The sequence below is a fragment of the Chlorocebus sabaeus genome, chromosome 16 (assembly GCF_047675955.1).
Source record: "Chlorocebus sabaeus isolate Y175 chromosome 16, mChlSab1.0.hap1, whole genome shotgun sequence".
In the NCBI taxonomy this organism is placed as follows: Eukaryota; Metazoa; Chordata; class Mammalia; order Primates; family Cercopithecidae; genus Chlorocebus; species Chlorocebus sabaeus.
In genome coordinates, this window is record NC_132919.1 from 22053374 (window position 1) to 22079690 (window position 26317).

Below are 26317 nucleotides of genomic sequence, written 5' to 3' on the forward strand. Positions count from 1 at the left end.
ACAGAACTTAGGATTCTGGTAACCAGGTGCCCATATCCTAGAGTCAGCCCTGTAGCCAGCTCACTGACTGGGAGATGCTCAAGAGAGTAAGATGTTCTCGTGCTACATCCCCACATCTCAAGGCTCCTGCTTCAGGAAGGCCGAGTGAGAGCCATTTCTGACGATGCTGACGAAGGCTCATCCCTCACCCCAGATGCCTCTGCATATTTGGCAGAAGGCCCAGGTATCACAGGACAGCCCAGGGCAGGCCCTTCCGGGCTGAGGATCACCACTGATATGAATGGGGCTGCATCTGCACATTGTCCTTGACAAGTTGGAGCCTCTGAAGCCCACTGATGTACAGGCACATGGTGAGGTGACCTCCAGTCTGGAAGACTATCTGGGAGTGCTGTTTTGGGGCGAAAATTCCTGTAAATTCAGTGAAGTTGTTTTTGTGTTTGGAAATTCCACTGGAAAGTGAGTGACATTGGAGACCATTCTCCTTTCTCAGCTCCTGCTTCATGTGCAGAAATACAGTTATTTCCAGCACCAGCGGTTGAGTTAGTGCCAGCACCAGGGGAAGACCCCCTCCAGGGACAGTGGTGGAGCTAGAGGCAGCTCCAGAGACCTCCTGTCCCTACCTTGGGACTGCCGAAGTCTAGCCCAGTGAGGAGCTGCCTGACTTCATGTCACTTGCTCTAGCCACTGGCCTCAGCCATGTCACTTGCTCTAGCCATGCTCAGGTTTTAGCATGGCTGAAGCTAGAGCTGGCAAGGAGGGTTGGGCCAGCACTGCCCCAGCCAGCAGCTCCCGCGCTACTCTCAGTCCGGGACACAGTGGGAGCCATGGAGGCAGAGAACAGGGTGTGCAGTCTGGGATCCTATGCCTTGCTAGAGAGGTGCTTCTCTCATCTGGCAGAGCCACAGCCCTGCTGCTGAAGAGCCTGCTGCTGCTGCTGCTGGGTGTGTTTGCCTGCTTGAAGGAGTTGCTAGAGAGCAGGAAAAGAAGCCTGCAAGGAGGGGGTTCCAGCAGCTCCTCCTGTCCCAGAGGTGGCCTCCTCCAGGCGTGAAGGTTTGACCTCTCCTGGGCATCTGGGCTGTTTGCTGCCTGGGATGGGCTCTTCTTGACAGGCAGGCAAAGGGTGAGGGGGTCAGGGGGTGTCTCCGAAGGAAGCTTCCAAACTCAGCAGCTGCATATCAGGGTCTCCATGCCTCCACCTGCCCAAGGATTTATTCATAGTGTTAGAATTAAAAGTTTATACAATGACATTTAAATAAAGTTTGACTTTTTGAAACTTGAATGCCTTCTTTCACTCCCTAATGTTGCAGATGATATTTTTGTGGCATCCTGAAAACCTCTAACAGTTGTGTGCTTTTGTACTTTTACCTGTTTTGACTCTCCCTCTGGTTTATTGTGGAAAGAGGGATCATGTAGGTTCATTTCTCAGGCAGATAGATCACCTTTTACCATCAAAGATTTAGTATCACTGTTTCTTTCCAAAAATTATGTGTGCAAGTTGCTATGTTGGTATTTTTGCTAATCTGGGGTTAAAACAGAATGCCATAGACTAGGTAGCTAATAAACAACAAATTGACTTCTCACAGTTCTGGAGATGGTAAAATCTCAGGTCAAGTGGTCAGCAGATTCCATGTCTGGTGAGGGCTGGCTTTCTGTTTCATAGCCAGCCATGTTTCTACTGTGTCCTTACATGACAGAAGGGATGAGGGATCTCTCTGTGGTCCCTTAGATAGGAGTGTGAATCCCATACATGAGGTCTCTGCCTTCATGACCTAATCACTTCCCAAGGCTCTACCTCCAAATCCCATCACACAGGGAAATGCGCAAAACTATGAAGGAAAGAGAAAGGAGAACCTAGTCCAGGTTTTCTGGTGACCCACAGCAAAATATGTCAAAATGGATACCTGTCCATTGAGGACCACACACTCTCCAGGGTTGGATTGGCTCCAACAATAGTCTCATAGAGCCATGACTATGTTCTACCATCCGATTCTCCTTCCTATGACAAAAAAAAACCCACCATTTTTGGATGACATAAACACAAAATAGTAATATAAAGACAGTTGAAATAAACAAGATAACTAAATTTCACCAAGAATGTCAAAAAATGGGTGTCGGGCACTCTCTCTGCAGAGCTCCACACAGGAGATCAATGAGGAACTGTTTGATGAGTCCAACTTCTCCATCTCCCTGTACCAAGAGCAGGTGCGCCACACCACCAACTATGGCCAGCATGGGCCTGATGTCCATCTGGGGCTTAAGAATCCACCTGGGGTCTATACCCACCTTGGGCCTGGTGTTCATCTGGGGCCTCATATCCACCTAGGTCCTGGGTGTAAACTTGGTGCCTGATGTCCACCTGAGGCCTATATATTCACTTGGGCCTATTGTTGACCTGGGACCTAGTATACATTTGGAGCCTTAAATCCACAAGCGACCTAGGTATCTACCTGGAGACTGCTGTACAGTTGAAGTCAGATGTCCACCTCGATCCTGGTGTTCATTTGGGGTCTGCTATATACCTAGGGCTGCTATATACCTAGGGCCTGATGTCCACTTGGGACCTGGGTATCCTCCTGTGGTCCAATGTCCACCTCTGGACATCTGGGGCCTGGATGTCCACCTAGAGACCTGATATACACCTGGAGGCTACTGTCCACCTGAGCACTGATGCTTACTAGGAAAATGGTGTACACTTGGAACCAGGTATCCATTTGGGGCCTGGGTGTCCATTGTGGGCCTTGATGTTCATCTGGAACCTAGGTGCCCACTCAGGGATTGATGTTCACCAGGGACCTAAGTATTCTTCTGGGGCCTGATGTCCCTGTAGGACCTTGTGTTCTCCTAAAACCTGGGCCTCCACCTGTGGCCTAATGTCCATCTTGGGCCTTGGTGTTCACCTAGGGCCTGAAGTCCGTCTGGGCATTGGGCATCTACCTGGGGACTGGTGTCAACCTAGGGCCTGATGTCCACCTGGTACTGGGTTTCCACTCAAGTCCTGATGTACATCTGGGGCCAGATTTTCATCTGGGACCTGATGTCCACTTAGACCTGGGTGTCCATCTGGGATCTGATGTTCACCAGGTACTAGGTATTTACTTGGGGCCTGATGTCCACTTGTCCTCAGACTGTGGGCACCTGGAGCTGAGAGACCACTCGGTCATTTTCAGTATCACATGCTGGGCACACCAGGGCACCTGGCATAGGACTAGTGCTAAGGGCAGAATTGCTGAGTGAATCAATAAGAAGGTGTCACACGTCCCTTCTTGCTTCTGGCTACCTCACAATGTGGAGATCATTAATAAGAACTGGAGGTGCATGACCTCAGCATGACTCTTCTGGCTCCAGTGGGCACCAGGGACCCAGGAGGCTGCTCTCCCACCACCCACGTGGCCAGGAGGAGCACCACAGAACACAACAGTCACCTGCATTAGGGGGTCATCAACTTAGTGGCTCTCCAGGGTCCCAGGAGGCAAAGGAGCAGAAACTGCAGGCTCTATGGGCACTAAGAGGCACCTTGGAAGCCTCTCTTGTCCCCTTTTTTCCTCCAGCTCCTGAGGTATGCAGCTCATTCTCAACGCATCCTTACCTCGGCCAGGGCAGCGATTTCCCCTAACTTCCAAATGAGGACCTCACGGACCAAATGTGGCCTGCTCTTGTCTCAGGATTTTTGACACAGAGTCCAGTACCTGGAAACATTCTGTCTTATCTGAAATCATCACCCAAGCCCCCAAGCCTCTCCCTGCTCTGAAGGACTCCCCAGGAGTAAAAAGCATTTTCCAAGTGTCTCAGCACACACTCAGTCATTCATAAAGTACCAAGGCCAACAGATACTTCTGAGTACATGGAAACCTGTGGTTCCATACTCCAAATAAATCACATCATAAAAAGGAGAAAATAGTGGCTTAATCCCCTGTACCTACACTATGACAGGTGAGACCATCCGATTCCAGGTACCCACAGAGGTAGACTGCAGGACCCTAATCTTGACCTTCCAAGGCTGTGCTGGGCAGGGCCCTGGCCCAGAAAGAACCCTGGGAAGCTTGTGGATCCTTCTGCCCATGCTCTGGGCCCTTTTCTGAGCCTGACTCTAAAACTCAGCAGATTGAACAGGACTTGCTGGTTATACTTTGGTCAAGGGTGTAACCTCCTATATCTCTAATTCCTCACAGAGTTCTTGCCATGTTATCTCACCTGCCCTGTTCTCAGACCTCCAGAGTCAGAGGTGATAGGCTACTGACTGGTAACTCCATCTGGATGTCTAAGAGCATCTCCTACATAGCAGATTGTTACAGAACTCTTGACGTCCACCACCCTCAATCCTATTCCTACCAAAGTCCCCCCATCTCAAGCACCATGGTCTTCGAGATCCTCAAGTCAAAATTTTAGGTTTCATTCATCCCTGGGGCTATTGTTCCCTCACTCTGCATTTTCATTTCATGAATAAGTCCTGCATCTCTCCAGAACATTGTTTTTCTTCTTTCCACTTCTCTCTGTGTCCATTCATTTCACGATGTTCCAGGCCACCACTGATTCTCACCTGGATGTCTATAGTGACATCCTCAGTTGTCCTGGCTCCTACTGCCACCTGCCTACAACTCACTCTCCATGCAGCAGGCAAAATGTCAATGTAACATTTACATCTAAGTATGCTACTTGCTGCTGAAAACCATCTAAAGGCCTTCCAACACACGTGATAAAATCAGAACTTCTGACTCTCGGATGGCAAAGACTAATAGTGTTGCCCATCCAGTATCCATCATTCTGTTATGCCTTCTTATCAGAACACCTTCAGGGCTGGAATCATGAATATGTAATGCTTAGTTCTCAGGTTGGTGCAAAAGAAATTGCGGTTAACATAAAACCTTAATTTAAACTGGCTCAGCTTTCCCATACAACTGAAGTTGAAGAAAATTACATTTGTTTTATCTGAATTCCTTTCTTAGAAAACCAACCACCAGGACTCACAGATAGTATCAAGGAACTGAAACTTTCCAACAGTGCATTGGATAATGAGATGCACCTGCTGCTTGTTGACCAACTCCTCTTACTCACCCCTTCCTGATTCCTGTTTTCCTGTATGTAGTTACATTCATTTCCCACTAGATACACCTCTAATTTTAGTTGGGGTGGGAGACTGACTTAAAGCTGATCTCCTATGTCCTGGCTGATGGCATCTGCATTAATGCTTTTCTTCTCTGGAAACACTCCTTGTCTTAATGATTGGCTTTCAGTGTGGTGAGCAACTTGTCTTAGGCCAAACCCGCTGCATTCAGCAACATAATTTCTAATCTTTCTTACAACCAGAAGTCATCAGCTTTGTGATTCTGGGTAATGAAATGGAATCCTACTAGAAAGTTCTTCGAGAATTTTGACTTTCCTGATGCAAGTTTTACCACACACTGGTTGCCCTTTCTTTCATGTTTCCTATCTGGGATACAATTGTTATGGCCAGAGCAACCATAACTATTTTGGAATGGTGATGTAAAGTCTATGAGGCTCCAAAAGAATACATCACTGAGCCTTTTCAGCCATTAAAACTATCTACCTCCACCTCGGACTTCCCATTACCTGATAGAATGAACCTCCTTGTATTGATCTCACTGTGTTGAAGATGGAGTTTCCCAAATTTAATTGCAAATTATCCACGTGGTGTATCAGGGCCTGCATCTTCTGGTCCCCATCCAGTTCTAGGACTCTATTGTCTACATCTTTCTGGTTGTTCAATTCATTCTTTCTCATTTGTGTCTCAAGACTTCCCATAAGTTAACATTCCCATCTCTGTACACAACCATCCTTATTCCATTGCCTTTTCTCACTTGCAATGCTTACATGTGTCTGGAGCTGCGCGCCCCGGCCATAGCGAGTAATTATTGACGATTAGACGCCTGAGCTCTATTCATTTCCACCTCTCACCTCCTTCCCAGATTTGTCTTTTTCCCTGTATTAAATACCTCGCCCAAGATGGCGCTCTTCCTGCTTCTTCTCCACCCATCTTTCCCGCGCGCGCGAAAATTGTTACTTTGTAGCGCAGGCGCAACATGACGTCCGACCGTTGAAACCGAAACCTGCCTGGCCACGCCCTCCGAAATGAGATCATTTCCGCCTTGGCCCAACCCCTTCCTCTCCAAGTGTATATAAGGCACTGCATTACCGCCATTAAACGAGACTTGATCAGAGCACTGTCTGTCTCCATTTCTCGTGTCTCTTGTTCCCCAAATTCCCACTCCCTCCTCCAGGGCCTGCTTCGACGATCCCGCGGGCCGGGATAACATGTACCTTTTTATTAGCTGACTCCTAATGCTGGAATTAAAACTTTATGGGAATAGAAACCTCAACTGAGTTTTTAATCACTGAGTATGTGGTGCCTAAAAGAATAGTGGTAGGCACTTAGTAAACATTTGCTGAATGAATGGAAGGAATGGGTCCAACTCTCAAGTGCAATTTCTTTAGTGTTCGAATTTTTGAACATAATGTACAGTGATAATGAGGTGTTCTTTTGGAACTTTACAATGGAAAAGATAATGCACATATGAAAATTTGTTACTTGGACTGTTATGGCTGGTGTGTTTTCTCTCTGCAGTCCCATATACAGAAAAAGCAAAATCATGAACAGAAGACTATTAGGAGAGGATGAAATAAACAGACCTTGTTGTTGTGCTTTTCTGTTTCCTGTTTGTTTGCTGTTATTTGTTGTTTTCTGTTTATCTTTGATAGTTTGGAGAAATTTCTGAAAGGAAAACAAATAAACATTTTTTTCTGATTTAAGACCAAATTTTAAAATCTATATCACATCTCTACTTATCTCTTTTTCAAAGTTCAGTTTCATTTGCATTCATTTTCTTATTAGTTAGAATTTCTAATATGAAAAAATCATTTTTAAATTTTAATCTTTAATGATCTATTGTTTCTTAAAGTGGTTTAAAGTCCTTAAATATGTTTTGCTTTTTATTTTACTTATATGTTCTTTCTAGATTATCAGGTAGAAGATTTAGTGCTTTTTAATATTTTTGTTTTTTTCTAAAAATTTATTTGAAATTAGATATACCTCCAATTCCTCTTTTAAATTTATTTTCGGAAACTTTACGTGTCTAAATTTACTAATTTACCTATTGTTTTCTATTTAACCTCAGGAATACTTAATGATGGGCTTAGTGGTTTCTAAATATATGAAAATTTTTGTTGTTGTGGGCTTTGAAGTTGAGAAACACAATATGATATTGATTATTTAGAATATATTGATTATTCTCTGTCTAATTTATGAGCTACTTTTGAAAGTATAACAAAATGTATATTCTTTATTTGTTCAATATACATTTGTATAGTTTTAGATAAAGTTTATTGATCATGTTATTTATACCTTTTTCGCTTTTTTAGTTTTGTCCCTTCAACATTACTAACCAGTTTACTAATAGACTAGTTAAAACATATTTTCTAACTATTTCTCCTATACTATATGTTTAATTTAAAATTTCAAAGTTATACATTTATTTATGTTAAAGATTTACATAGCTTCTTATCAACTGTTCTTTACAACTGTTCTTTGTAAAGTCATTTTTGATATCCTGTGATTTTCCCTTTAAGTGGTGTTGAAGGGAAATAATAAAGCAACTCAGACAAGGTGATAAGAACCAGAAGACAGACATAAGCCAATGTGTCAATTTATTTTGAAATTTAACTATACAACAGCAAGAGAAAAAAGTGTTGTAGATCAGCAACAATAACAGAAAAAAATAACAGAAAGTGAGTCTCAAAAATTTTAAGTTTTCACACACACACATACACACACACACACACACACACACACACCCCAATCAAAACAGCTATGGAGCATAGGAAACAACGTAAAACAGCTAATGTTTAAAATACAGTGATTGTTCATGTAAAGGCAGATAGAAGAATATTTTGAAGCAGAAATCCAAAATTTCATGATAGTTCTAGACAAAAGGAAAATAAAATGCAAAGTGGATACTCACCAGTCTCAGAGAAAAATTGGGAAAAAAGTGTGTATCAGAAATTAAGATTAAATTACAGTGTTCCTCAGACAGGGCATGAATTAATTGAAAATATAGTGTTAGAAATAGGGGATAGAAACAAAGCTAAGAGAATAAAACAGAATTAAGAATGCTATCAAAAGAATTAGGAATAGGTGTGGAAGATAAGATATGCAAAGAGAATCTGGCAGAGGTGTAATTGGAGTAACTTATTTCCTTCATTTTTTTTTCTTTGAGGAAATATGAAACATTGAAATAGAATTAATTTTAAGACTGTAACAGTCTCATAAACACACACAGGCACACATGTACACACATGCAGACACACACACACACACATTTTCTTGAGATAAAACAAAAATTGAATTTACATGTTGAGAGGCACCTATCATACACCTGAACGTTTTGGTCCAGAGACAAAATTCAAAAATATATTGTAACAAAAATTAAACCTTAAAAGTTATGTGGTGTGTGAATCTTCAAGTGTAAAGACCAAGTCACTTACAAAAAAACAAAACAAAACAAAACAAAAAATCAAGTTGATCTTAGATTCAAGCCCCAGATCCACATCCAGCCCCAGGTCAACACCAGTGCCCCAAATGGACCTCATGCCCATGAGCAATGAGCCACAGGGAGACATCAGTCCCCAGATAGATAGTCCACAGATGAACATCCAGCCCCGGGTTTACTTCAGGCCCCAAGTTTACTTCAGGCACCAGAGGGACACCTAAGCCTCAGGTGGACACCAAACCCCAAGTAAACATAAGGTCCCAGCTGGATATCAGTCCTCAGCTGGACACCAGTCCTCAGGTGAATACTTGGTCCCCATCTGAACATCAAACCTCAGGAGCACATCAGTTCCCATGTGGACAGAAGGCCCAAGTGGAGATCTAGACCCATGAGAAACATCAGGTCCCTGAGAGACACACAGGCTCAGGTGAGCACCAAGGCCCTTGATGGAAATGAGGCCCCACATAAAAATCCAGGAGCCAGGTTGGTATCACATCCCAGGTGAATTTGGGACACCTGGCAAAAATCAGACCTCAGGTGGACACTAGACTCAAGGTGTACATCAGGACCCAGGTTGATCTCCAGGCCCCAGATCGACACCAGGTAATAGGTGGACATCAGGCCACTGGAGGATATGCAGGTGTCAGGTGAATATCTAGCTCTAGGTGGACCCCCCAGGCCTCAGGGAGACATCAGGGACCAAGTAGTCACCCATGCCCCAGAAGAATATCCTGGACACATGCAAACAACAGGCCCCAGATACACACTTAGGCCACAAGTAGACATCAGGCCTGAGGTGGACATCAGGCACTAGGTTGACACCCAGGCCCCAGGTGGACAACAGGCACCAACTGAACTCCAGGGCCAGCTGAACATCAGTTCCCAGGTGGTCTCCCAGATCCCAGGTGGAAATCAGGCTCCAAGTGGACATTAAGTCTCAGGTGGATAAAAAGGACCCTGGTGAACATCAACCCCCAGGTTGACACCCAGGGCCCAGGTGAACACCAGGCTTCAGATGAAAACCAGGCCCAAGGTGGACATAGGCCCCTGACAGACAACAGGTCTCAGGTGTATAGCTAAGCCCCAGGTTGCTACCAGTTTCCAGGAGAATATCCAGGCCTATGAGGACACTCAGACCCCAGGTGGATATAGGCCCCAGGTAAACACCAGGCCCCAGGTGGACATCAGGGATCAAGTGGACACACAGGTTCCAGGTGTATATCAGGCCCCAGGTATATACCATTTTTCTGGTACATAAGGTGTACATCAGGCTCACAGGTGGACACCCAGGCCCCAAAAGGACACCAGCCTACAGGTGAGCATCAGGCTCCAGGAGGATACCCAGGCTTTAGGTAGCTATCAACCCCTAACAGGACACCAGGTCCCAGGTGGGCATCAGGGCCCAATTGGGCATTCAGGTTCTAAGTAGACACCCAAGCCTCAGGTAGCATCAGGGCCAAGGTGGATACTAGACTCTAGGTGGACATCAGGCCCTAGTTGGACACTAGGCCCTAGGTAGACACCTGGGACCCTGGTGACCATCAGGTCCCAGATTAACTCCAGGTCTTAGGTGAACATCTGGTCCCAGTTGGATATCAGGCCCCAGGAGCACATCCATCCCCAGGTGGATATCAGCTTCCAAGTTGACATCAGGCCACAAGTGGACACTGGGCTTGAGGTGTACATCAGGCCTCAGATGGACACTAAGGCCTCAAGTATACACCAGGCTCAGGTGGAAATCAAGGCACAGGTAACACCATGCCCTCGGTGGTTACCTAGGCTTCAGGTGGACATCAGACACCAGGTGGACACCTGGGCCTCAGGTGGTCATCAGGCCCTAGGTGGAAACACAGGCCCCAGGTGCACATCACTCTCCAAGTGGACACCCAAGACCCAAGTTGATACCCAGGTTCCAGGTGGGCACTGGGCCCCAGATGAACACCAGGCCCCGGGTGGGGTTCCAGGTAGACATCAAGCCTCAGGTAGATAGTCCTCAGGTGGAAATAAAAGCCCAGTTTGACACCACACCCTGGGTGGATACCTAGGTCTCAGGCGGATGCATAGTCTCCAGCTGAACATCAGGCTCCAGGTGGACACCGAGGCCCTAGGTGAACACTGGGTCTTAGGTGGACATTAGGCCCCAAGTGGACAACCAGCGTTAACATGGACATCAGGCCCTAGAGGTAGACAGCAGGTCCAAGGTGTATGTGAGGCTCCAGGTGAACACCCATCACCAGGGAGACCCTTGTCCCCAGGTGAACACCAACACCAAGGAAGACATCCACCTCCTCCTGGACATCATTCCCCAAGTGTATACCTAGGCCCTATGGGAGCACCAGACCCCAAGTGAGCACATAGATCCCTGGTGGCCATTAGGCACCAGGTTGACACCCAGGGCTTAGGTGGACATGAGGTCCCAGATGAATGCTAGTCCCCAGGTGGATAAATAGTCCCCAGGCATACATCAGGTCCAAGGTTCATACTCAGTCTTCAGGTGAACACTAGGCCCCAGGCAGACACCAGACCCCAGGTGGATGCCAGGCCCTAGGCAGACACCAGTCTGCAGGTGGACAGCAGGCCCCCAAAAGGACATTATGCCCATTATTCCCCAGGTTGACACCTAGGCTCCAGGTGGACACTAGGCTACAGGTGGTTATCTATGTCCCAGGTGGACATCAAGCCTTAGGGGAATTCCTAGTCACCATCTGAACATCAGGCCACAGGTGGATGCCCAGGCTCTTGGTGAATATCAGGTCTCACGTGGACATCAGGCCCCAGGTGAACATCAAGCCCCAAGTGGATACCTAGGTTCCTGGTGAACATCAGGACCCAGGTGGCACTCAGGCCCTAGAAGAACACTCAGGCCAAAAGTGGAAATCAGAACCTATGTGGACACTCAGGGCCCAGGTGGCTACCAGGCCCCATGGGAAAACTCCAGGCTCCAAGTGAACAACCTGGCCCCAGGTTCCAGGTAGACACTGGAATCCAAATCAGCACCAGGCCCCAGATGGACACCCAGACCTGAGGTGATCATCAGACCCCAGAGGGTCGTCTGGCCTGAGGTGGACATCAACTCCCGGTGGATACCTAGTCCCCAGATGGATATCAGGCCCCAGTTTGACTTCAGTCCCTGGGTAGATACCTAGGCCTCAGGTGGATATCTAGTCTCTAACTAAACATCAGGCTCCAGGTGGACCCAGGCCCTAGCTGACTGGGGACTAGTGTTCATATGGGGCCACATGTCCATCTGGGCCCTTGGTGTCAACTTGGGGCCTGATGTACATCAGATGCCCAGTGTTCATTTGTAGCCTGATGTCAGCCTGGGAGCTGGTGTTCGCTGGAGGGCTGAAATCCTCCTGGTGCCTGATGTCCAACTTGAGACTTTGTTTCCACCTGGAGGCTGATGTCCACCTGGGACCAGATGTCCAACTGGAGCAAGATGTCTACCTGTAGCCTAGAACTTCACCTAAGGCTTGATATTCCCCAGGGCCTATGCATCTACCTAGGGACTTGTGTCCAGGTGGGGCCTGAGGTCCATCTTGGGCCTGGAATAAACCTGGGAACTGATGTCCACCTGGGGCCTGGGTGTTCCCAGAAACTTGGGTCCATCTGGCCCCAGTAAACATCAGCCTGGGGCCTAGTTGTCCATTTAGAGACTGGAGTTTTCACTTAGGCCCTGAAGATCACCTGGTACCTAGGTGTCCACCTGGGACATCAGGCACTAGGTGTACACCCGGGCCCCAGGTGAACAGTAGGCCCTAAGAGAACTCCAGACCATATTTAAACATCAAGTCCCAGGTGGATGCCCAGGCCCCATGTATACACCAGGCCCCAAGTAGACAGTGGATGCCAGCTGAACATCAGCCCCAAGGTTGACACCCATACTACAGGTGGATATCAGGCCCCAGGTGAATACCTACGCTTCAGGTGTTCATCAGTCCCCAGGTGAACATAAGGCCAGAGATGGACATTAGGCCTCAGGTGCACCTCTGGCTCCAGGTAAACATCGGGCCTTAGGTGGATATCCAATCCCCAGGCGGACATCAGAGGCCAAGTTGACACAAAAAATTCCCAGGGGTGTCACTTCCCAGTGGACATCCAGGCTCCAGGTAAATACCCCAGCCCCACCATAACCGTAACCACCATACTGAGAAATGGTAGGTCTAAATACCATCATGCTCATTGCACACAAAAGGATGCTTAGCTATTTTATTCAAAATACAACTTCATTTATCACTCTGAGCAGTGATGTGCAGAGAGGAAAAGAAAAACCAGGCCTCAAGGAATCCATCCAAAATGAGTTAGATATTATAAGGGACAGAAATCCCCAAATGAAATGTTAGAGTTGACTTAGAATAGTCTTTAAAACCCATTAATTTTCGTGCACGTTTGATCCAAAGTATTATTTCCAGAGACTGAACCTAGAAAGAATTACTTAAGACTAGAAGTCTTGTTCCAGTCTGGATCCCACACTGTTGAATATCTGTAGGTACTACACCACATTATACATAGCACTGGCATGACCTGTGTGCATTTAATTTTCTAATACTTGTTCATCTCTGGCATACTTTATATATATAGATATATATTACATATATGACATACATACATACACACAAGTACACACACACAAAGTATATAAGGGTAGGATAGTATAATTGTGCAATAACGTTTTTGTGAAAGTGGTGCAAAGTGGATTGATTGCTTTGGCGACCTGCTGGAATGTCACTCCATTGGCAGAAGTAAGGCTTTCAAAACTAGTCGTTCTCATTTTTCTCTAGCAACTGGGAATATTAATAATTGAAGATGTATTGGTATAAAAATAATCATAATAATCACAATAAAGTGGTGTTAATAATTATATCACAAGATATAATAGACATTATAGATATTATAAGATGTCAAAAAAAAGTCATAAAATCTTTGAGATGATTGACACGTGAAATGCGGCCCCTGTGCCACCATGGGGCCCTCTCTAGCTGGGTTTTTAGCAGTGCTCGCCCTGCTCCACCTGCTCATCCCAGGTTCCTGCACCCCCAGAGTCCTGCCATGGAGCGAGGTCCTTTGCCGCGGCCCTAGACAAGGACAATGAGGAGGGGATGCAAGTGCAGTCTCCGCGGAAAGGCTGGACTCTGGGCAGGAGACCTCACGGACAGGCGCAGCCTCATCTGCAAGGCTTGATCACTGCCTGGTGCCTGCTGCGTCCTGCGAGCTCCGCAGCGGTGGAGCCGGGCCCGCGCTGCAGGCTCTCGGCCCTGCCTGCGGACCCTCTGTCCTTTGTCTTGACCCTGGGACCCGAGCTTCAGCTGGCCCATGCTTCCTGAAATTAGCTGACGATGGGCTGGCGTCTGGGACTGGGTTGTGGGCCTTGTGCTCTGGCCGCCACGTCACCAGCGCCGGGCCTCCCGGCGGTGCTGCTGGCGATGCAGGATGCACGGGCTTGGGCTCTACTTCATCGCCTGTCGCTGCGAACCCCGTCACCTTCCATCATGGCCATCACGCTGCCCGCTAGTCAGTCATGGTCTGCAGCCTTCCTGGGACGCCTCCGGCCCCAAGGAGGCATCACTGACATCCACTTGTGACACCTGGGCCCAGCTGTTGGTGAACGAGCACTGGCGCTGCCTTTCTCACCCAGGCAACTGTGGTTCCCCCAACCCAGGGGCCCACGCAGCCTGCACCTCCGCCAGGGCTGCGCTGTGCAAGAGTCTCCAGTCAGCCAGCCCTGGCCCGTGAGGGGGACTTCCCTCCCCCGCCCAGAAGACCACCCTCAGCAGGGATACACGGCTATGGAGGAAGCAGCGGATACCTTCCAAAGCTTGTGGAGACTCTTCTGCCACACCAAAAGTTTCATCATCAGCTGTGATGCCCACTGGGGCTCAGAGACACCTCTGGGATGTGGACCAGCAGTGCCTTTTCTGGGCACCTGCAGTGTTGACCAAGAGCAGCCCCCACTTCATATTCCTACTCCTCCAAGTTCCGCATCTAAAGTTCTCTCACCATTTCTAAGCAGGAGAAATAAGAAGAAACTGAAATCAGAAAGAAAGAGAGAGAAAGAAAGCCATGAGAGAAAAAAAAAAAAAGCAAAACCTTTAGAAAAGTGTAAAATGTCCCAAAGCAAATAACACATTCTTGTCTCTTTAAACATTCTGCACTTCTTCAATGATGAATGATTTATTTTTTTTTTCCACTGGCAATTCGTAATGATTGACTTCTCTGGCTTTAATGAATAGAAACTGAAACACATGTGGGAGGGTAATTTGTATTATAAGAAGCTGTTCATATTTTTAAAAATTATCCAATTTTTCCCCATGGATTAACAATTAACGAGAAATATTCAAAATTGCTGTGTTAATGTTTCCTGAGATAATTAGATGTGAATAATCAGGAGTCCCATCTTCAGGACCTCCTTCAGCCGATTTCCACCCGGGGAGGGAGAGCTTCAGGGCGCCTGCTGGGGTCATCTCATGACCCGCCAACACATCCGATTCTGGACCCCTCCGAGTGAGAATGGATGGGCTGAGCACATCGACTGAGGCAGGCAGGGCCTGGCTGCAGATCACAATGATCCTATGGACCTCAAGGCGTGGAGTCAGCTGAAAGTTCACTGACCCGTGAGCCCTCTGCATCCCTCCTTTCAAAGAGCGGTGACCTGCCGTGCTTCTGAAGGGCCTGGGGCTCCTTCAAGCTGCTCCTGTTTTCCAGGAAACGTGTCAAGAGGTCCAGGGGTGAATCCGAGGTGGAGCCAATGCGTGGCACTGGCGTAGCCTAGAGCAGATGGTGTGAACGTGTGTCACAGAGGGCCCACGGGGCGATGGTGAAGGAAACAATGGTGTCCAGGCATGTGCCCGGTGGAAGGGGGGCACAGGTGACCTTTCCATGAATGCCAGGGAAAATCAAAGGACGCCTGGGATGTAGCAGCGGGCCCAAAGTTTCAGGGGGCCAGTCCACCCAGGAGCAGAGGGGAGTCTCCTTCTCAGGAATGAGACTGGGTGTGCAGAGGAAATGCGACAGCACCTGTCCCAGAAGACAGGGACCTGTCTTTCAAAGGAAGAGGGAGGCAGAGGGCTCAGATGCGTCCGTGAACTTTCAGTTGACAGCAGGCCTTGAGGCCTGTGGGATGATTGTGGGCTGCAGCGAGACCCTGCCTGCCTCAGGAGATGTGCTCAACCCATGCTTTCTCACCCGGAGGGTCCATTATTGGATCTGAAGCGGAGTCCTGAGTCCCCAGATGGTGCCCTGAAGCTCCCCCTCCCCCGCTGGAAATCGGGGCAAACCCAAGCAGGTTTGCAGAGAGAAACAATCACGACAGGGATCCCCATGGCGTGTCTCCCTTATGGAATGGGAAGTGATCCTCCTGGAAGACATCCAGCCAGCCCAGGAAGCATGTAAGCCCCGGAGAAACAGGGGATACACAGCCAGAGGGAGGATGGAGCAGAGGCCAGAGCCCAGGCCGGGTACAGCACCGTGCCACTGCCACGGGCTGAAGGAGAGGGGTGCCAAACGGGTGGCTTGTCCAGTGAGGCCAGCGTTCCAGTGACTGGAATTGTGGCCATCTCCCATTCCTGGCTTCCTCTTTCGGCCTGTGTCGTGGTGTGGCTTCTTTTCTCAGAGAGGAGCCCTGAGAAGATACAAGCCTCTTCTGTGATGGGGGCCTCCTGCTCTCCTGCAGGAGGATGAGCTCCCTGCAGCTTTTGTCCGCGGCTGCAGTGTGTTCGTCTTCATCAACGAAAAGAGGCCGCACTGGATGGGGATGAGATTTCAACTGCTGCGGGAGTCACGCATCTCCTCACGTGGTCGAGGCCTTCACAAACCCAAAGTGGAACCGCCGCGAAAACGCTTGACAAGCGGACACATGACCCAGGCACAGACGCGGAGGGAGGCTCACCAAAGACAGGCGACAGACAAGAAATCGCTTTTGGGCGCACAGGGCACTTTCCTCCAAACACACACACACACACACACACACCAGCCGACAGAGAGAGGGCAAGAAACTCACAGAGCGTGAGAGACAGGCAGAGAAGCGAAAATGGGAGACACACAAACACATATACACATAGAGAGAGTGGTGCAGCAGTGGCGCGGAAACAAACACCCCCAGACAGCCACTGAGGTTACGGGGTTCGGCTCTCGACCAGAACGACCTTCGGTTGGGAGAGCAGCCCACGGGCCTGCAGGCCGACCCGTCCTCGAGATCACGGGGGCACGACTTCTGGGGAGACTCATCCGAACAGCGTCCGGGGGGCCTGAGGCTGGGATGTGGTGCTGCTTCCCCCGGACCCCGCCTGTGCTTTCAACGTCCTGGTCAGCCCTTTGCCACGACTCCTGGTATCCGGAGAACGTCCTGTCGACCCCGTGGAGAGGTCGGGCTGGAGCCTCGGAGCCCTGCCACCCAAGCACTGCCACAGAGGGCTCCTGTTTGCCAGGCCTCAGGGAACGGTTTCTCTGACCCCCCATCAGATCCGATTCTGGACCCCTCCGAGTGAGAATGGATGGACTGAGCACATGGACTGAGGCAGGCAGGGCGTGGCTGCAGCCCACAATGATCCTATGGACCTCAAGGCGTGGAGTCAGCTGAAAGTTCACTGACCCGTGAGCCCTCTGCATCCCTCCTTTCAAAGAGCGGTGACCTGCCGTGCTTCTGAAGGGCCTGGGGCTCCTTCAAGCTGCTCCTGTTTTCCAGGACACGTGTCAAGAGGTCCAGGGGTGAATCCGAGGTGGAGCCAATGCGTGGCACTGGCGTAGCCTAGAGCAGATGGTGTGAACGTGTGTCACAGAGGGCCCACGGGGCGATGGTGAAGGAAACAATGGTGTCCAGGCATGTGCCCGGTGGAAGGGGGGCACAGGTGACCTTTCCATGAATGCCAGGGAAAATCAAAGGACGCCTGGGATGTAGCAGCGGGCCCAAAGTTTCAGGGGGCCAGTCCACCCAGGAGCAGAGGGGAGTCTCCTTCTCAGGAATGAGACTGGGTGTGCAGAGGAAATGCGACAGCACCTGTCCCAGAAGACAGGGACCTGTCTTTCAAAGGAAGAGGGAGGCAGAGGGCTCAGATGCGTCCGTGAACTTTCAGTTGACAGCAGACCTTGAGGCCTGTGGGATGATTGCAGGCTGCAGCGAGACCCTGCCTGCCTCAGGAGATGTGCTCAACCCATGCTTTCTCATCCGGAGGGTCCATTCTCGGATCTGAAGCGGAGTCCTGAGTCCCCAGATGGCGCCCTGAAGCTCCCCCTCCCCCGCTGGAAATCGGGGCAAACCCAAGCAGGTTTGCAGAGAGAAACAATCACGACAGGGATCTCCAGGCCATGTCTCCCTGATGGAATGGGAAGTGATCCTCCTGGAAGACATCCAGCCAGCCCAGGAAGCATGTAAGCCCTGGAGAAACAGGGGATACACAGCCAGAGGGAGGACGGAGCAGAGGCCAGAGCCCAGGCTGGGTACAGCACCGTGCCACTGCCACGGGCTGAAGGAGAGGGGTGCCAAACGGGTGGCTTGTCCAGTGAGGCCAGCGTTCCAGTGACTGGGATTGTGGCCATCTCCCATTCCTGGCTTCCTCTTTCAGCCTGTGTCGTGGTGTGGCTTCTTTTCTCAGAGAGGAGCCCTGAGAAGATACAAGCCTCTTCTGTGATGGGGGCCTCCTGCTCTCCTGCAGGAGGATGAACTCCCTGTGGCATTTGTCCGTGGCTGCAGTGTGTTCGTCTTGATCAATGAAAAAAGGCCGCACCGGATGGGGATGAGATTTCAACTGCTGCAGGAGTCATGCATCTCCTCACGTGGTCGAGGCCTTCACAAACCCAAAGTGGAACCACCGCGAAAACGCTTGAGAAGTGGACACATGACCCAGGCACAGACGTGGAGGGAGGCTCACCAAAGACAGGCGACAGGCAAAGAGATATTTGGGGCCACATTGAGGCCTGTCATGAAAAAGTAAATATTCTCAGATAAAAAGTACAGAGAAGCTTTCTGAAAAAGTGTTTTGTGGTGAGTGAATTCATCTCACAGGTATACACACTCCTTTTCTTTGAGCCATTGAATAAAACTGTTTTCATGGTGTCTGCAAAAGGATATTTCTGAGTGCAGTGAAGCCTATGGCGGAAGAGGAAATATCCGCATAGAAAAACCAAGAAGAAGATCTCTAAGAAACTGCTTTGTGATGTGTAAATTCTATGAAACTGCTTTGTGATGTGGAAATTCAACTCACAGAGTTATTCTGTTCCTTTCATTGATCAGTTTGCTAACACTATTTTCTTGGAATCTACAATGGGATATTTCGGAGTGCATTGAAGTTTATTGTGAAAAAATAAATATCTTCAGATAAAAACTAGAAAGAGACATTCTGAGAAACTGCTTTGTGATTTTGTGAATTCGTCACACAGAGTTACACGATTTTTTCGTGAATGAGTGTGTTACCTCTGTTTTTGGGGAAACTAAGAAGGGATATTTAGGATCACATTGGAGGCTACAGTGAAAAAGGAAATATCCTCAGATGAAAACAAGAAAGAAGATTTCTGAGAAAGTTATTTGTGATGTGTGAATTTGTCTCACAGAGTTACACCTGTCTTTTCATGGAACTGTTTGCTAACCCTGTTTTCGTGGAATCTGAAAAGGGATATTTGGGAGCACATTGAGGCCTATGGTGACAAAGGAAATATCCTCAGATAAAAATTAGAAAGAAGCTTTCTGACAAAGTCATTTGTGATGGGTGAATTCATCTCACAGAGATATACCTTTCTTTTCATGGAGCTGTTTGCTAACCCTGTTTTCGTGGAATCTACAAAGGGATATTTGGGAGTGCATTGAGGCCTTTGGTGAAAAAGGAAGTATCCTCAGATAAAAACTAGAAAGAAACTTTCTGAGAAACTGCCTTGTGATGTGTGAATTCACCTCAAAGAGTTACACCTTTCTTTTCATTGAGTAGTTTGCTAACCTTGTTTTCTTGTAAACTGCAATGGGATATTTCAGAGCGTATTCAAGCTTATGGTGACAAAGCAAGTATCCTCAGACAAAAAAGGAAAGATACATTCTGAGAAACGACTTTGTGATTTGGGAATTCATCTCTCAGAGTTACATGATTCTTTTTATGGATTAGTTTGATTGCACTGTTTTTGTGAAATCTGAGAATGGATATTTTGGAACGCATTGAATCTGATGGTGACGAAGGAAATATCCTCAGTTAAAAACTGGAAAGAAGCTTTCTGAGAAAGTTCTTTGTGTTGTGTGAATTCACCTCACAGAGATACACCTTTCTATTCATGGAGAAGATTGAAAACACAGTTTTCATGGACTCTACATAGGGATATTTGCGAGCACATTGCAGACTATATTGAAAAAGGAAATATAGAAAAACGAGAAAGAAGCTTTCTGAGAAACTGCTTAGTGATGTGAGAATTCAACTGACAGAATTACACTGTTATTTTCATTGAGCAGTTTGCTGGCACAGATTTTTTGAAATCTGCAATGTCATATTTCGGAGTGCATTGAAGCCTACCATTAAAAAATAAATATCCTCAGACAAAAAATAGACAGAAACTTTCTGAGAAACTCCTTTGTGATTTATGAATTCATCTCACGGAGTTACATGAAGTATTCAATGGATCAGTTTGATAGTAATGTTTTTGGGGAAACTGAGGAGGAATATTCTGGATCAAATTGAAGCCTGTGGTGACAAAGGAAATATCCTCAGACAAAACGCAGAAAGCAGCTTTCTGAGAAAGTTCTTTGAGATGTGTTAATTCATCTCACAGAGTCACACCTTTCTTTTCATGGAGCAGAATGCTAACGCTGTTTTTGTGGAATCTACAAAGGGATATTTGGGAGCACATTGAGGCCTATGGTGAAAGAGAAAATACCCTCAGATAAAACTAGAAAGAAGGTTTCTGAGAAACTGCTTTGTGATGGGTGAATTCAACTCACAGTTACACTGCTGTTTTCATTGAGCAGTTTGCTAACACTGTTTTCTTAGAATCTGCAATGTCATATTTTGAAGCACATTGAAGCCTATTGTTAAAAATTAAATATCTCAGAGAAAAACTAGAAAGAAACTTTCTGAGAAACTCCTTTTTGATTTGTGAATTCGTCTCACAGTGTTACATGATGCTTTCAATGGGTTAGTTTCATAGCAGTGCTTTTTGGGAATCTGAGAAGGGATATTTTGGATCACATTGGAGCCTATGGTGACAAAGGAAATATCCTCAGAAAAAAAAATAGAAAGAAACTTTCTGAGAAAATTATTTTTGATGTGTGAATTAATATCACAGAGTTACACCTTTCTTTTCATGCAGCAGTTTGCTAACACTGTTTTTGAGGAATCTGCAAAGGGATATTTGGGAGTGCATTCAAGGCTACGGTGACAAAGGAAATATCGCCATAGAAAAACCAAAAAGAAGCTTTCTGAGAAACTGCTTTGTGATGTGAGAATTAACTCACCACGTTACCCTGATCTTTTCATTGAGCAGTTTGCTAACACTGTTTTCTTGGAACCAATGGTGGGATATTTTGGAGCACATGGAAGCTTATTGTGAAAAAGTAAATATACTCAGACAAAAACTAAAAGGAAACATTCTGAGAAACTGCTCTGTGATTTGTGCTTTGAGATTGTTGAATTTATCTCACAGAGTTACACAATTCTTTTCATGGATCAGTTTGATAACACTGTTTCTGGGGAAACTCTGATGGGATATTTTGGATCCTTTTGATGCCTATTTTGACAAAGGACATATCCTCAGATAAAAACTAGAAAGAAGCTTCCTGAGAAAGTTCTTTCTGCTGTGTGAATTCAGTGGAGAGAGTTACACTTTTCTTTTCATGGAGCAGTTTGCTAACACTGTTTTTGAGGAATCTGCAATGGGATATTTGGGAGCGCATTGAGTCCTATGGTGAAAAAGGAAAAATCTTCAGATAAAAAGTGGAAAGAAGTTTTCTGAGAAACTACTTTGTAATGCGTGAATTCATCTCAAAGAATTACACTGTTCTTTTCCTTGAGGAGTTTGCTAACACTATTATCTTGGAATCTGCAATGGGGTATTTTGGAGCCCATTGAAGCTTGTCATGACAAAGGAAATATCCTCATATAAAAACTAGAAAGACACTGTCTGAGAAACCGCTTTGTGATTTGTTAATTCACCTCACAGAGTTACACAATACTTTTCATGGATCAGTTTGTTAGCACTATTTTTGTGGAATCTGAGAGGGGATATTTTGGATCGTATTGAACGCTATAGGTACTAAAGAAATATCCTCAGATAAAAACTAGGAAGAAACTTTCTGAGAAACTGCTTTGTGATTTGTGAATTCATCTCACAGAGTTACATGATTCTTTTCGTGTGATAGTTTGGTAGCACTGTTTTTTGGGGAATCTTAGAAGGGATATTTTGGATCACATTGAAGCCTGTGGTGACTAAGAAAATATCCTCAGATAAAAACTAGAAAGAAGCTTTCTGAGAAAGTTCTGTGTGATGTGTGAATTCACCTCACAGGGAAACATCTTGCTTTTCATGGAGCAGTTTGCTAACACTGTTTTCATGGAATCTGCAAAGGGATATTTGGAAGCACATTGAGACCTATAGTGAAAAAGGATATATCTTCATAGAAAAACGAGAAAGAAACTTTCTGAGAATCTGCTTAGTGACGTGTGAATTCAACTCACAGAGTTACACTGTTCTTTTCATTAAGCAGTAGGCTAACACTGTTTTCTTGTAGTCTGCAAAGGGATATTTTGGAGCGCATTGAAGCTTATGGTGACGAAAATATCTTCAAACAAAAACAAGAAAGAAACTTTCAGAGAAACTGCTTTATGATGTGTTAATTTATCTCACAGAGTTACATGATTGATTTCATGTATCAGTTTAGTAGCAGTGTTTTTGAGGAAACTGAGAAGGAATATTTTTGGTCACATTGAAGCCTTTGGTGACTAAGGAAAAACACTCAGGTAAAAACTAGAATGAAGCTTTCTGAGAAAGTTCTTTTTGATGTGTGAATTCATCTCACCATGTCACCCTTCTATTGAGGGATCTGTTTGCTAACACCATTTTCGTGGAACCAGCAAGGGGATATTTGGGAGTGCATTGTGGCCTAAAGTGAATAAGGCAATATCCTCAGATAAAAATTAGAAATAACCTTTCTGAGAAACTGCTTTGTGATGTGTGAATTCATCTCACAAAGGTACACTGTTCTTTTCATTGAGCAGTTTGATAACACTTTTTTCATGGAATCTGCAATAGGATATTTGGGAGTGCATTGTGGCCTAAAGTGAATAAGGCAATATCCTCAGATAAAAATTAGAAATAACCTTTCTGAGAAACTGCTTTGTGATGTGTGAATTCATCTCACAAAGGTACACTGTTCTTTTCATTGAGCAGTTTGATAACACTTTTTTCATGGAATCTGCAATAGGATATTTGGGAGTGCATTGAAGCCTATGGTGAAATAGGAAATATCCTCAGATGAAAACCAAAAAGAAGCTTTTGGAGAAACTGAATTGTATTGTGTCACTTCATCTCACAGAGCTACACTGTTCTTTTCATTGAACGGTTTTCTAACACTGTTTTCTTGGAATCTGCAATGGGATACTTTGGAGTGCATTGAAGCTTATGGTGACAAAGTAAATATCTTCAGACAAAAACTAGAAAGAAGCTTTCTGAAAAACTGCTTTGTGATTTGCAAATTCATCTTCAGAGTGCACTGAAGTCTAAAGAAATATCCTGAGACAAAAACTAGAAAGATGCACACAGAAAACATCTGTGAGACACTTTCTGAGAAACCACTTTGAGATTTCTGAATTCATCTCACAGAGCTACCTGATTCTGTTCATGGAACAGATTGGTAGCACTGTTTTTTGTTAATCTGAGAAGGGATATTTTGGATCAAATTGAAGCCTATGATGAAAAGGAAATATCCTCAGGTTAAAACAGAAAGATACTTTCTGAGAACGTTTCTGTGATGTGTGAATTCATCTTACAGAGTTATACCTTTCCCTGCATAAAACAGCTTGGTAACACGGTTTTTGGGGAATCTGAAAATGAATATTTTGGATCACATTTAAGCCTATGGTGAAAAAGGAAATATCCTGAGATGAAAACTAGAAAGAAGCTTTCTGATAAACTGCTTTGTGATGTGAAAATTCATCTCACAGAGTCACACTGTTTACTTCATTGAGCAGTTTGCTAACACTGTATTCTTGGAATCTGCAATGGAATATTTCAGAGCACATTGAGGCCTATAGTGAAAAAGGAAATATCCTCAGATAAAAACTACAAAGAAACTTTCTGTGAAACTGCTTTGAGATGTGTGAATTCCACTCCCAGAGTTACACCATTCTCTTCATTGAGAAGTTTGCTAACACTTTTTTCATTTAATCTGCAGTGGGATATTCAGGAGCACTTTGAGAAATATGGTGAAAAAGGAAATATCCTTAGATAAAAACTAAAAAGAGTTTTTATGTGAAACATCCTTGTGATATGTGAACTCATCTCACAGTGTTACACCATTCTTTTCAAGGAACAGTTTGGTAGCACTGTTTTTGAGGAATCTGAGAAGCAATATTTTGGGGTGCTTTGAAGTCTTTCTGAAGTATCCTCAGATAAAACTAGAAGTAACCTTTCTGAGAAACTACTTTATGATACGTGAATTCATCCGAGAGAGTTACACTGTTGTTTTCATTGAGCAGTTTGATAACACTGTTTTTGTGGAATCTGCAACAGGATATTTTGGAGTGCATTGAAGCCTACAGCTACAAAGGAAATATCTTCAGACAAAAACCAAAAAGAATCTATCTCAGAAACTGCTTTGTGATGTCTGAATTCATCTCACCAATTTATACCTTCCTTTTCATGAAGCAATTTGCTAACACTAAATTCATGGTATCTGCAAAGGGATATTCATGAGCACCTTCTGGTTAATGGTGAAAAAGGAAACATTCTACAACAAAAATGAGAAAGAAGCTTTCTGAAAACCGGCTTTGTGATTTGTGAATTCATCTCACAGAGTTACGCAATTCTTTTCATGGAGCAGTTTGGTGGCACTGTTTTGGGAGAATCTGAGAAGGGATATATTGGATCGCATTGAAGTCTATGGTGACAAAGGAAATATCCTTACTTAAAACCTAGAAAGAAACTTTCTGAGAAAGTTCTTTGTGATGTGTGAATTCGCCCCATATAATTATACCTTTCTTTTCCTGGAGCAGCTTGCTAACAGTGTTTTCTTGGAATCTGCAATGGGATATTCTGGAGTGCCTTAATGCCTATAGTGAAAAAGGGAATATCCTCAGATAAAAACTAGAAAGAAGCTTTAGGAGAAAGTGCTTTGTGGTGTGTGAATTCATTTCACAGAGTTCCACTGTTATTTCCATTGAGCAGTTTGCTCACACTGTTTTCTTGGAATCTGCAATCTGATATTTCGGAGAACATTGAAGCTTATGATGACAAAGGAAATATCTTCACGTAAAAACTAGTAAGAAGTTTTCTGAGAAACTGCTTTGTGATGTGTTCATTCATCTCACTGATTTACATGGCTCCTTTCGTGGATCTGTTTGGTTACACTGTTTTTGTGTAAACTGAGAAGGGATATTTTAGATCGCAGTGAAAAATATGGTGACCAAGGGAATATCCTCCGATGAAAACTAGAAAGAAGCATTCTGAGAAAGTTCTTCATGATGTGTGAATTCAACTCACAGAGTTACAACTTTCTTTTCATGGAGTAGTTTGCTAACACTCTTTTCGTGGAATCTGCAAAGGGATATTTGGGAGTACATTGAGGCCTATGATGAAAAAGGGCATGTTCTCTGTTAAGAACTAGAAAGAATCTTTCTGAGAAACTGCTTTGTAATGTGTGAATTCATCTCTTAGAGTTACACAGTTGTTTTCATTGAGAAGTTTGGTAACACTGTTTCCTTAGAATATGCTATGGGATATTTTGGAGTGCAGTGAAGCCTATGGTGACAAAGGAAACATTATCAGATGAAAACCAAAAAGAAGCCTATTGAGAAACTGCTTTGTGTTGTGTCAATTCATCTCACAGTGTTACACTGTTCTTTTCATTGAGCAGTTTGCAAATACTGTTTTCTTGGAATCTGCAGTGGTATATTTCGGAGTGTATTTAAGCTTATGGTGACAAAGGAAATATCCTCAGACAAAAACAAGAAAGAATCTTTCTGATAAACTGCTTTGTGATTTGTGAAATCATCTCAGAGTTACACGATTTCTTTTAGGTAGCAGTTTGGTAGCACTGTTTTCAGGGAATGTGAGAAAGGATATTTTGCCTCACATTGAAACCTATGGTGACAAAGGAATTATCCTCAGATAAAAACTGGAAAGAATCTTTCTGAAAAAGTTCCTTGTGATGTGTGAATTCACCTCACAGACTTACACCATTCTTTTCATGGAGCAGTTTGGTATCACTGTTTTTGTGAAATATGCAAAGGGATATTTGGAGTGATTTGAGACCTATGGTGTAAAAAGAAATATCCTCAGATAAAAAGTAGAAAGAAGCTTTCTGAGAAACTGCTTTGTGATGTGTGAATTCATCTCACAATGTTACACTTACGCCATTCTTTTCATTGAGAAGTTTGCTACACTGCTTTCCTGTAATCTGCAATGGGATAATTCAGAGTGCATTGAAGCTTATTGGGACAAAGGAAATATCCTCAGACAAAAACTAGAAAGAAGATTTCTGAGAAACTGCTTTGTGATTTGTGAATTCTTATCACAGAGTTACACAATTCGTTTCATGGAGTAGCTTGGTAGCACAGTTTTAGGAAATCTCAGAAGGGATATTTTGTATCTGATTGAAGTCAATGGTGACAAAGGAAATATCCTCATATAAAAAC